The 12480-nt window shown below is 29.6% G+C and overlaps 1 protein-coding gene across 5 annotated transcripts in view; it reads left to right on the forward strand.

Annotated features, from left to right (window-relative positions):
- The window catches only part of LOC143073870 (uncharacterized), a 59018-nt gene that overhangs the window by 3746 nt on the left and 42792 nt on the right, over positions 1-12480 (forward strand). The window contains exon 1 of one of the 5 annotated variants that reach the window (XM_076249573.1): positions 2061-2140. The exons of the other annotated variants lie outside the window; for them this stretch is intronic. The gene's annotated coding sequence lies outside the window, so the exon portion shown is untranslated. Of the gene's footprint in view, positions 1-2060; positions 2141-12480 lie in introns of those variants that run through there. 5 annotated transcript variants of the gene reach the window in all.

Raw genomic sequence — 12480 nt, forward strand, 5'->3', positions numbered from 1 at the left:
GGGAAGGATTGTGCCTGATGTTCATATGATGAAATCATAATCTTTCAGTCAGTTTAATCGAAGTCTGGAGCTGGCATGTCAGTTAACTGCTAGTAGTCTGTTGTTATTTATGTATTATTGTCATTTTGTTTATTTTCTTTGGTTACATCTTCTGACATCAGACTCGGACTTCTCTTGAACTGAATTTTAATGTGCGTATTGTTATGCGTTTACTTTTCTACATTGGTTAGAGGTATCGGGGGAGGGTTGAGATCTCACAAACATGTTTAACCCCGCCGCTTTTTTGCACCTGTCCCAAGTCAGGAGCCTCTGGCCTTTGTTAGTCTTGTATTATTTTAATTTTAGTTTCTTGTGTACAATTTGGAAATTAGTATGGCGTTCATTATCACTGGACTAGTATATATTTGTTTAGGGGCCAGCTGAAGGACGCCTCCGGGTGCGGGAATTTCTCGCTACATTGAAGACCTGTTGGTGACCCTCTGCTGTTGTTTTTTATTTGGTCGGGTTGTTGTCTCTTTGACACATTCCCCATAATTTCCATTCTCAATTTTAATCCTTTCAACAAATGACATACCACTTTCCAGTACTGTCATTCACTGGTAAAAGTTCATCCACTATGCAAGCCTTTATGACTTCATTTACAAGATTGAGGGCCTGTCTGTATCCCTGCACTTTTAAAGTTCATCAAGCGTCTATGTGATCTAGATTATTCAGGATAAACTAGAAATAATGTTTGTTCTGTATGTACTTACACTGTGTAATCATAATTCTTTAATCTTTTAGCCAGTTTCGAATTAACATTTCTTGATCGATGTGAGAAAATATTTTTCCTTATTGTGAAATATATTCTTGGCAAATGATTGGTCAAATATTCTTGTTTCTTTTGAATTTTCCTATCGGGACATCATGAAAAAAGGCTACCATGTCTGATGACGTCACATTTAAATAACATAGAATTCTGCAAATTTTTTAAAAGGAGGGATAAAAACCATTAGAGAAAAGGATTCCAATACCATAAATACATTGTACTGTCACTTGTGTATTACAATATTTCTCCACTCCCAACAGAAAAAATTTAATTTCATATATTTAAAAAGCGGGGCAAGCTTTGAAATGAAAGGGGTTTAAACATTTGAACAGATGCCAACCTACACCCTAACCTGAAATAATATTGTAACATCTACATTGGACAGAAACAACACAACTTCACACAAGTAAAATATCAATTGAAATGTCTTAACTCAACAGGGGTTTCATTATCTTTCATGTTGACTGGTACTTTCCATGTTTCTAGGTGGTACTTTTCAATTTATTCCATGAATATCTTATATAAAAATTCCTACATTTAGGCGGTACTAGTAAATAACATAGGAGGGTAAAAGTACCGGGTACCGCCTCCTAATGAATGGCCTGACTCAATGATCAATCAAAAGACATATTAACATGATTAACAAAAACAAGTACATGTATTAAACATACACTGAACAAATAGATTTGATCCAGGACAATTTTAATGTAAATACAAAATTAATAAAAAAAGGAGTAGGATGTTAAACAAATCAAAAGGACAACTATGACCTTGGACAAAATGCTGTCAAATAAGATACAAATGTAATGTACACATATATGAGAATTTAATTTGCCAAAAAATCTGTGACATTTACAAATACATGTAGCATCATATTTTTTCAACTGCTAGCTCAACATGGGAAGGAAGTGACAATGCCCCTAAAAGCTCGAATGATGTCATGTTCACTAGTACATGTACTTAAACCACAAATTTTGACAGAAACGCAATGAACTTGAAAGTGGTCTATTATCTAACATGCATGAAATAACTTCTGTTTGAACTACAATAATTCAAAATACAGCTTATAATCAAATTATCAAATTAAAGTGTCAAATATGTAATTAGAAATGTCCAGACCACCAATATGAATGAGTAAACATGTCCAAACACAATAATGGACTTGTCAGTTGCAAAAGGTGTGAATATTTTAGATTAATGTGTGTTTCGTTGTTGTAAGATACAAATGTAGTAATGAATTAGTGAAAGAATAAGATAATTTATCAAATTTATTTATTCCTAAAGTGTGTTTACTTCATTTGTACAGGGCAAAAAAATAACCCACAGTTAAAGGTTGGAAATTTATTGTCTTTTTTATCATTTTATACATGAACAATAATATTTTTAGAGAAAATTCCAATATTTTATCATCTTGATATGGTTTGAAAATGTGTTTAGTCATGTTAGTACGTAGAACAGGATGATCCTGTTTCATTCAAACTAAATGTACAAAAATGTATTACAACAATGAAAACATTAAAAAATCTAGATATGAAAATGTTGGATGCTATACAAACAGATTACGTGTTATTAAAACATTGAGTGATCAATTTACGCCCAGTTTCAAATAAGCATTTATTGTGTTTTTTATCATATGTTATTTTTGTCGAGCTTTCAACTTTTGTCTAAAAGGCGAGACATAGTGATCCCACATTCTGTCGTTGTTGGCTGCGGCGTCCACAAATATTCACTTTCTTAAACTATCCTGGATTTGTACCATACTTGGACAGAAGCTTGTTTATCATGCTGATGATCAAAAGTAGTATCTAGAAGGAAATTTGTTAAAATTTTGTACCTGTTTATACATATTTTACTTATAAATGGACATAGTTTTTCTTCCAGTTAACATTACTTACAGTCTGCAGTTAAAGATTTGAAACATTTATTAGATTGATAAACTATCCTGGACAGAAGATTCTTACAATCAAAATATCGAAAGGAATAGTTTTACTAAGTAATATTTTTATTAATTTTTTTCCTCATATTTTTGAGCCTGCGATGAACAGCAAAAGTAGGCGAGACACTTGGTTCCACGGAAGTGATGGAACCCTTACAATTTTTTTCATAAACATTTTATACAACTGTATGTAACATTGTAGATAAGGAAACTAAGAAACTATAGTCATACATGTATATATACATTTATATGTAGCAAAAAAATGTCCATAATAACGAACTAAATCAAACGTTATCAATCAATGGAACGAGCAATAAACAACTCATATTGGTGATTAAAAGCCTTCACGAAAAACGAGTCCACATGCCCAAAGCTTATATCTTTGAAAACTTAAGTTAGATTTTGTTGGCTTGTAGAGAAGAATTGTACAAGCCTGAAATCAATTTTACTAGCTTGAGCCGTATGACTTGTGGTTGAACTGAAGACTGTGACTTGATATATATGTAGGCATACATGTAAAACTCTTTTTAAGTTTTCTTGGCATGAAATAAGGATTATCTTGTTTCATCAAAAGGAATAGATACTCCTTCATATAAAATATTTAGCGATGTAATTGAAATATGTTTGTTATTCATGTACATGTACATGTACAATGTACAAAATGTATGATGAAGGCATTTTATGAAAATGTCAGATAATCATTAACGTATTTGTACATTTTACATATATAATCTGACTGAATTTGACATATTTCTATCTCATAGAATGATAAGTCTAAATAATTACGACATCTTTTTTGCTTAGACGCCTTTGTCTTATGAAAAAATTATTTTATATGTGTAATTTTGAAAGAAGATTCAAATTGCATTGTAAATACTTTTTTTAATACTAGAGTGACAGACATGGACTTTAAACATTATAGAACAAGGTGTAATAACAAGTTTTATGTATCCTTGAATTATATTACAAGATCAGATTATATTATACAGACTACTTCAAACCTAACAAATTAATTGGTGATTTTGGCCTTGGATATCAGGGATTAATTATCACACTGTTGTTATCATGGTTGTAAGGGAGGTAAATGAGTATTAAAGTATTAGAGTAATGCTCATAAGAATGTAGCCTCATTGAATGCCAAAATGATATACAACTTATCAGTTTTCTGTTGAAATGTTGTTCCCTTCTTTAAATATTATTGTTTTTTATTGAGAGCCCTGTCAGGAAATTCAATCTTTGATTAGTCAATATTTTAAAATGTGTTTCAAATTTTTGCGCTTAAATGTCATTTGAAATATCTCTGAAAATAGGCACTTAGTCTTAACAATTTTGACTTAACAAGTTTAAGCTAGTCCACCTCATCTGTACCCTCAGAGCAAGTGTTGACAAGACTGTTAGTTACGTAACAAAAGTTGAAAGAATCTTAATTGAGACAAACTTTAACAATAATGGTAAAACAGAATTATCAGAATACCGGAAAATGAATAGTTTAATTTAACGAAAAAAACAGTTCTAAAATGAAAAAAATTAATTTGCATGAAAAAGATCATAATTCTTATGCAATAACTAAATAAAGCAGCCCCGGATCCTCATCTGCCCCTCCCCTTTTTTAACAGAGCCTAAACATTTATTTTATGTGGTGCTGTTTGCAAACAAATGGCAAAAATTAAACTTAAAAAAATTGGATGAAAAGTTTAGTATTACTTCTTTTTATAAAGGCCAAATCTTTCAATCACCTCCCTTTAGTTGTTAGTCAACTAATAGAAGTTACTGTTTATGATTGCAGTATAATATATACAATGTATATGCACATGCGATAACTGTAGAATTTTTTATATGATTTGGTGACAGATGGCTTATATGCTACAATCAGAACAGTAATTTCTATTAGTCGCCCACTGATAAATGATGGCTAAGCTTCTATATCAGATTTTCAAATGTTACTAATTCTCAGTGGAACTATAAAACAGAATATCTTAGTAAAGTATCACATATAATAAGTTTTGTTATTGTTAGAATTGTAAGAAATTTTCCCCTGGGATTGATTAAGAGAAGATTTTATTTTTTAGAGGAGAACCTTAATATCATAATGGTGAACAAATTTTAAGTGATGTCATTTCTATGATAAGTAGATTATTGTTTTATTTCTTACGTTTTGGTAAGATATATGTGAGTCAATTTTAAATACTTTTACTTTTGCAACTCCTCATTTTTGTACTACTTTTGTCGTTTTGAAATGTTAAGATCATATATATCAATGCTCTGTGCTGGAAAATACTTTATAAATTGATCAAAAGGCACTCTACAACTTTTAATCTTCAATGTCATATAACCTATGTTTAAACTTACAAAATGCCCCAAAACAACATTTTTAGATTATTTTTGTTGACACTTTAAAGTTCTTAGCTCTGTTGGTCTTATATTTTAAAAGAATTGATTGTGAAATTTACTAGGAGAATTTTAGATTTGCAATTTTTTGAGACCCATGTTATTCTCTTTGAGATCATTTTATCTTCATGCTGGAAAAGCACTTTTCCTTCTTAAGACCTGCTGTTTATGTAATTTTCAGCATTAAACAGGCTATTATTTAAACTTGGAATTATTTTTAATTATGGAATTTGCATAATTTCTTGTGTTTAAAATTTTTAATAAATTCCATGTTTATTTGGTATTATAATCTTTTGAGCGGTTAATAACACTTTCCATACAATATATTTTGGTTAGATAGTGTTGTGCGCGGCACAGTACATTCTATTGATAATATACTATTTTCTTTGTAATAGAAAGTGTTGTGCGCAGCACAGAACATTTCAGTACAGAATAAACATGGAATTTATTGAAAATTGCAATAACAAGAAATCAAGCAAATTCCATAATTAAAAATAATTCCAAGTTCAAATAATAGCCTGTTATTAGTGCTCTTTTTTTGTCCCCGCCATACCTTGATATGAAATTATTCAAACTACTCTTCCAATCTTTCCATGAGTGATATCCATCACTTTGATTAGGGTTATGGCCCAAACTATTTAGAGAAAAGGGACCAAAAATGATACTTTTGTAATATGTTGTATAAATTGCTTATATAATAAATTTCATGACCAATTTTAATTGGGGTTAATTCAAAGTCTTTGTTTTTGGAGTTGTTTAATATGCTGATTCGAACCATGTATTTACATTTTGGCCCTGTTTTAAAATTGGTTTAAAAGGTAAAAAAAAAAATTCAGAATCTAGATTAAAAAAAAATATTTTGGACCCAGTTTTGATATGCTGTGAATTTAGATTTTGGACCTTGTTATCAAATTGGTCCAATTGGTCCAAAATTAAACTTTGCTTGATTTCATTAAAAATTAAACTCTTATTAAGGTTCTTTGATATGCTGAATCTAATCATGATCATAGATTTGGATATAGGATCGTAATAGTTAAATGCCCAATTTCAATTTGACGTGTCAAATATTTAATCAGAATCCAAATTCAGAGCATGAAGCTTCAATGTTGTGTCCTAATTGCCATAACTGATCATGGTTTTGACCTCTGTAGTTGTATCAAGTTTCACCCTGAGGTGAATTTATTTTCAAGGCAAAGCATAGATTTTGTTATACAGTTGTATAAAGCGATCATGTACCTGCAAATCTTCACAACTGGCTGGACTTGGAAAGAGAATTTTTGTTTTCTAATGGCATTCAGTGCACTTTCACTAGTAAAGTTTTATGGAAAATGAATTCCTGTTAGTTCTTGTACTTCTCCTCGCCACTGGTTGAATTTCAGTGAAACTTTCTCAATAGCCTTAAATAATACTGTCGTCATACAGCTCCTATTTTATTTTTTTGTCTGAAATTTTTTTGGATTGAGATTTCTTAAAGCATTTTTTTTTAAAACTTCTGTTATGAAGTGTTATTTGATTTATAATATAGTAGAATTTATTTTCAAAAGTAAAATCAACAATGTAAGCTATACTTCAGGCATAGCATTTGTCTGGTTAATGGTAGATTACGAAGAGCTTCAGAGTTTATACTTTTTATTATTGTCAAAGACAATAATATAGCAAAAATGGTTCATTAGCGTAGTATATTGTCTGTGATTTTATTGGTTTTCCACCAATGTCATGGACACAATTGCTTTCGCTGAGAAGCTGTGTACTTCTGTCTTCATCGACTGATCAATATTGTATTAAGACAGGTAAGCATTGTCGTAGAGCTTAGGCTTCGGAAGCACAATTTATTTAATGCTATCATTTGATCTTCAACAACACTGAAAAATTCCAATAATTCAATAATAGTGGATAATTTCAACAAGTTTAACTGGATATTATTTCCATAGCAGGTATAGTAAATAAAAACATTCATTTAAATTTGTATGTTTTTCAGAAAGACATGATAGTGTGTTATTTTCTTTTTTTATAGAATTGGAAATATATGCATTTTTAAATAAATTTTAGAGAAAAACATTCAAAACCTAAATTAAATTAAAATATTTCTTTTGATAAGTGAATTTTACCAAATTTACAGAATTTTTTTTTAAAATGTTTAAATCAAAATTTATGTATATGTACTAATTTTAATTCCCTGTAATGGTGTTGAACTTAGTTGAAGGCTATGTCATTACCTGTTAATGTTTAGAGATGGTTACTGGAAATTCAAACATATAATATAACGTGCATTTATTATTGCGATTTTATCATTTTAGTCTAAAATGCGATTTTAATTTTTGCGATAGTGAGAAAAATCCTGTTTAATTCATATAGATAAAAATTCAAATGGGTGTCTAAATACTCTGTCTTATTTTTCGCAATTATAAAAACATCACAAAAATTTCTGAACTTACAGTACTTAACAGTGCATGTACTTACAGTAATCTTTGTTCAGTACAAAAAAACATAATCTTGATCATTATCGTGTGATTTTAACACATATATTTTTACACTATTGAATTTCAATGCTAATTTGCTGATCTAACATTTTCTAATGATTTTATTTGTCTAATATGAGTTATTTTTGTTGAAATTCTTAGTCTTTAATTATAAAGAATAAGTGAAATTATATAAAAGTCTATTTTTAAGAATAAAAATACTTATTTATGACTGAACATTATTTGTTTTGCTTTAGTATTATAAATGTCACGGAATAGAAGTTCCTTCATAATATAAGTTCCAAAAGGAAAAAAAATCTTCTGGAATATTATTTCCACAGGAATAAATATAACAGTATATGTTCCTAACGGAATAAATGGTATAGAATATTTGTTCCAACCGGTATAGATATTATGCCAATGTTTATAACAAAGTTTCGATTGAAACTTCTTTTAGGGGGAACACATATACAATGTACGTTGACAAAACAACCAATCTAAAAAAAAAAAAAAAATGAAAAAAGCGAAGTTGATGTGATAATAACTAAATTTAGTTAAAAGGATGAAAAAGTTCAACTGTTCTATGATATTTATATTTGTTAAACATGTTCCTGTACATGTAAGTCTGTTTATAGACTTCCAAAATAATTTAACTATAAATTTATTGCTAACACATATCTATTTTAATTAAAAAAAGATTGTATTTGAATCCTTGTACATGTAAGCAGGGTTGCATCATAAAAAAATATACATAGAAAATCAATTAAAATATAGAAATTATTCAAAATGAATACTTTACCTGGGGAATTATAATAAGGTGTACTTGACTTTACCTGGGGAATTATAATAAGGTGTACTTGTCAATCTGACAGTGTTTATCAGTTGACCATGACCTTATTTTTAAGGTTTATTAGTCAATGTTCAGTATTTTTGGTAGGTTGTTTCTCTTTATTTTAATTGACTATATAGGATTGTCAGTTTTTTAACTGATGGTCAGTGGTTTTCTCCTAGCACTCCTGCTTCCTCCACCAATAAAATCAGACTGCCGTTAAATAGTACAATAGTGCTGAACGTGGTGTTTAACACCTGCCAATCAATTAATTAATCTGATTGATCCTATAAGTAATTTATTAATAACTATATTATATATATATGCTTAGTATTATTAATAGTGCATAATATATTTGTAAATTGTAAGATGATCGTTTAAATTTGACCAGTTTCACTTCACCTTGATCTCAAATTTAAGGTACTTGTTATTCTCTGATACTATAAGTAATATGTCAATTGTATATGGTCTCTATATTGAATGGTTGTAAGGAGTACATGTTCATTTCACAAGGTTTTGAATTGACTCTACTTATTTTTTCGTAGAACATTTATAATGATAAGTGTTTGTGATACATATAGTCAACCCTTGATATCAAATTCCTTCATCATAAAATTCAGTAATTATCAGCAAAGCTCTTGAGATTCCTCGCTTTCTAGTGGTTTTTCCTCTTTTCAGGTAAGGCCCAATGGACTGAAAATCTTTGAAAAATAATTTTGTGAATGTTTAATCATCATTTGATATATTTTGACAGTTTAGGAGTTTCACAAAAACTTAAGACTAAGATTGGTTGTAAATGTTGATAATTTGGCTCCTTGAACTATTACTGAACTATTTTTGAACTATTATTGAAAATTGAAAAAGTAATGTGTTTAGGGAGCTACCATTTGATTTTTATGGGGGGGGGGGGGGGGGCTAGGATGAAATTTGAAAAAAATAGGCAGGACAGGAGTTTTGAGTAAAAAAAAAAGGCAGGATGAGACACTTGCAAAAAAAAAAAAGTCAGGACGACAATTTAGGTAAAAAAAAGTCAGGATAAACTAAAAAAAAAAGGCAGGACCGAACAGAGTGAAAAATAAAAAGGCAGGACAGAGATTACAGCTAAAAAAAAATGCAGGACAAAATTTTTCATCCTAGCCCCCCCATAAAAATCAAATGGTAGCTCCCTTATCTCTGCTATGAACTGAAATATTACTTGTTTAAATCTTTAAATGTAAAGTAATGGCCTTTTGCTCTGCTTTTTATGCATTTATTAAATATATCTGCTATTAAATGCTAGTGCTTAATGATTTATTGTTTTTATGCTTTTTGGTTTGTTATTATTTCATGATATTCAAGTGATTTGCTGATTCCCCCCTTCAATGCACATAGACTAATTAGAGGTGCTTGCCACATGAGCTTTGACTCTGGAGGCTAATAAATCAAATAAATTGGCTTTCATTATATTTGCATGCTTTTTCATTTTTATTTGTAAGTATTTGCATGATACTGCATGAATTTTTATATATGTGATAGTCAGTTAAAGAGCTCACCAGAGCTCATGTTTTGTCTGTTATGTATATATAGATTCTTACATTGATACCAGTGGATTATCAGATTTATCCAATCGAGATAGTTAAATTATCAATTTTAAAGTCCGAGCCGTCTCGGCGAGGACTTTAAAATTTATAATTTAACTATCGAGATTGGATAAATCCGATAATCCATGAGTAACTATGTAAGAATCGGTTTCTCTAATGATTAAAAATACATTTTCTTTTTTTGTTAACCGAAAAATCCCCTTCGAGTGCCTTTAATTCACATTGCACGAAGTTGTCAATTTCATTAACACCTGTTAGCATTTTTGATTTATCCAGTTAGCTAAAAAGGTCAAGAACCTTAAAATCATCCAATGATCTTTTGAGATCACCAGCAACCACACGTTGATTAAATTTTTTTTATACAATGGGTTCGGAAAGGGATAAATTTCCATAGAATTAGAGAAATATATATATATATGCCGACTCTTAATTAAATTTATTTACTTTCTTACTTACTTATACTTGCTTACTAAAAATGATTTGTATAGAAGGCACATAAATTCTTTATCTTGAGTATCTAAAATTTCAAATCCAAAGATTTTCTTAAAAAACTAAATGATGTACATGTAGTATATAAATGATACAGGTACATAAGTTAATGATGTAAAATAATGATATGGTCATTGGTTGCTGAATTCTAACTTGCTTAGATATATTTAGATGCTAAGCCTATGCATAATTAACTTCTTGCTGACAGTGTTAAAAATATGCGATAAACTAATTATATTTCTTGTCATTAGCTATAACCAACTGTTATATTGCTAATTGTTGATATTATGTATTTGTCCTTGACCCTTGCAAAACATGTATCAGGATTGATGGGGGAGTTTATGTAATGATACAATTGTAGATATATATATATGGAAAATGTCATATACCGATAATTGTCTATGATTATCACAATCATTTTCTATTAAATATATTTAATATATAATATATTCACTATGTAAAATGAGTTTCAAGTTCATTCAATATTGCATGTTCCAATTCTTTGAAATTGTTGACATTATTTTATTTAGAAATATAAAAAAAATATTTGGGTATATTCGTTGCATTTAGTGACCGATATTGACTTTTTAAGCCTATAATAAAGTGAAGTACTGTTTCTGCATTGTTCTAGTAGATACCAGGTACAGCTGCCTCTTATAGTAACGACAGGAAATTATTCAATGTAAGGAGACCAAAGAACAAACTTAAATAGATCCATTGTTATAATAGTTTGTGCTTGAATAGGTCTAATTAACTAATGAATTCTGAATACTCGCAAGCAGTTTCTAAAAATGATAAATTATGTATAAGCATTTCTTGAAAATTTAATTTTGCCATTGACATGAATCTTAGTTAATTATAGATAGGAAAAATAAAAGAACAACATTTGTATGAATGAAATGAATCAAAGGGGTATTGAATGTCTTAATCAATAAGAAAAAATCCACAGGTTCGAAGCAATATGAGAAAAGACTATTATTGTTGTAGAAGATTGTTCAGTGACCTATAGGCTATTGTTGTTAACTTCAATCATTTGGTGTCTGGTGGCAAATTGTCTCATTGGCAATCATATCACATTTTCTAATCTTGTATCAGTAGTAAAATTATCAGATATCTTCAATTGCGATTTTTTATGGCAAAATATGTACAGTATTATGAAATAACATACATGTATCTGTATCCTATAAACCTTGTATCTGTTTCACCAATCAAGTCTTAATGCTTAAATTTAAAGATTTTAAACAGTATAAACTAGATGTGTGAAAACCTGAACTCTTACAAGTGGTCACTTAATTACGTTTAATTTCCTTTAGAATAGAATAGGTTAAAAATATTTCTGTTTCACATGAGAAATATTGATTTCATATTCATTTACATCTTTTTGGTTATCTTTGATAAGGGAGCTACCATTTGATTTTTATGGGGGGGCTAGGATGAAAAATTTTGTCCTGCTTTTTTTTTAGTTGTAATCTCTGTCCTGCCTTTTTATTTTTTACTCTATTCGGTCCTGCCTTTTTTTTTTACTAGTTTATCCTGACTTTTTTTACACAAATTGTCATCCTGACTTTTTTTTTTTACCAAGTTGCTCATCCTGCCTTTTTTTTTTACTCAAAACTCCTGTCCTGCCTATTTTTTTCAAATTTCTTCCTAGCCCCCCCATAAAAATCAAATGGTAGCTCCCTAACATTGAAATAAAATGAATTGTCCAATTTCTGATGGTGAACACATGCATGGTTTGCATTGTAAATATCAGAAACCAGACAGCACCAATCATAGATCCTCAGATCTGTGTCCTATGACCTCATTATAAGTTCTTTTAATAAAAAAAAAGAACACAAAAAAGTCAAAATGCACAAATCTATTTTACCATTTGTTTGACCTTCAAGACTTCTTTACTCATTCTACATGGACAAACCCTTAAAGTAAGTTATGACCAATGTTTCTTTATTGAGAGAGAAAACTGTTTTTACCCAAAAATTATTTCGTCAGGA

Source organism: Mytilus galloprovincialis, chromosome 1, assembly GCF_965363235.1.
Source record: "Mytilus galloprovincialis chromosome 1, xbMytGall1.hap1.1, whole genome shotgun sequence".
Classification (NCBI taxonomy): Eukaryota; Metazoa; Mollusca; class Bivalvia; order Mytilida; family Mytilidae; genus Mytilus; species Mytilus galloprovincialis.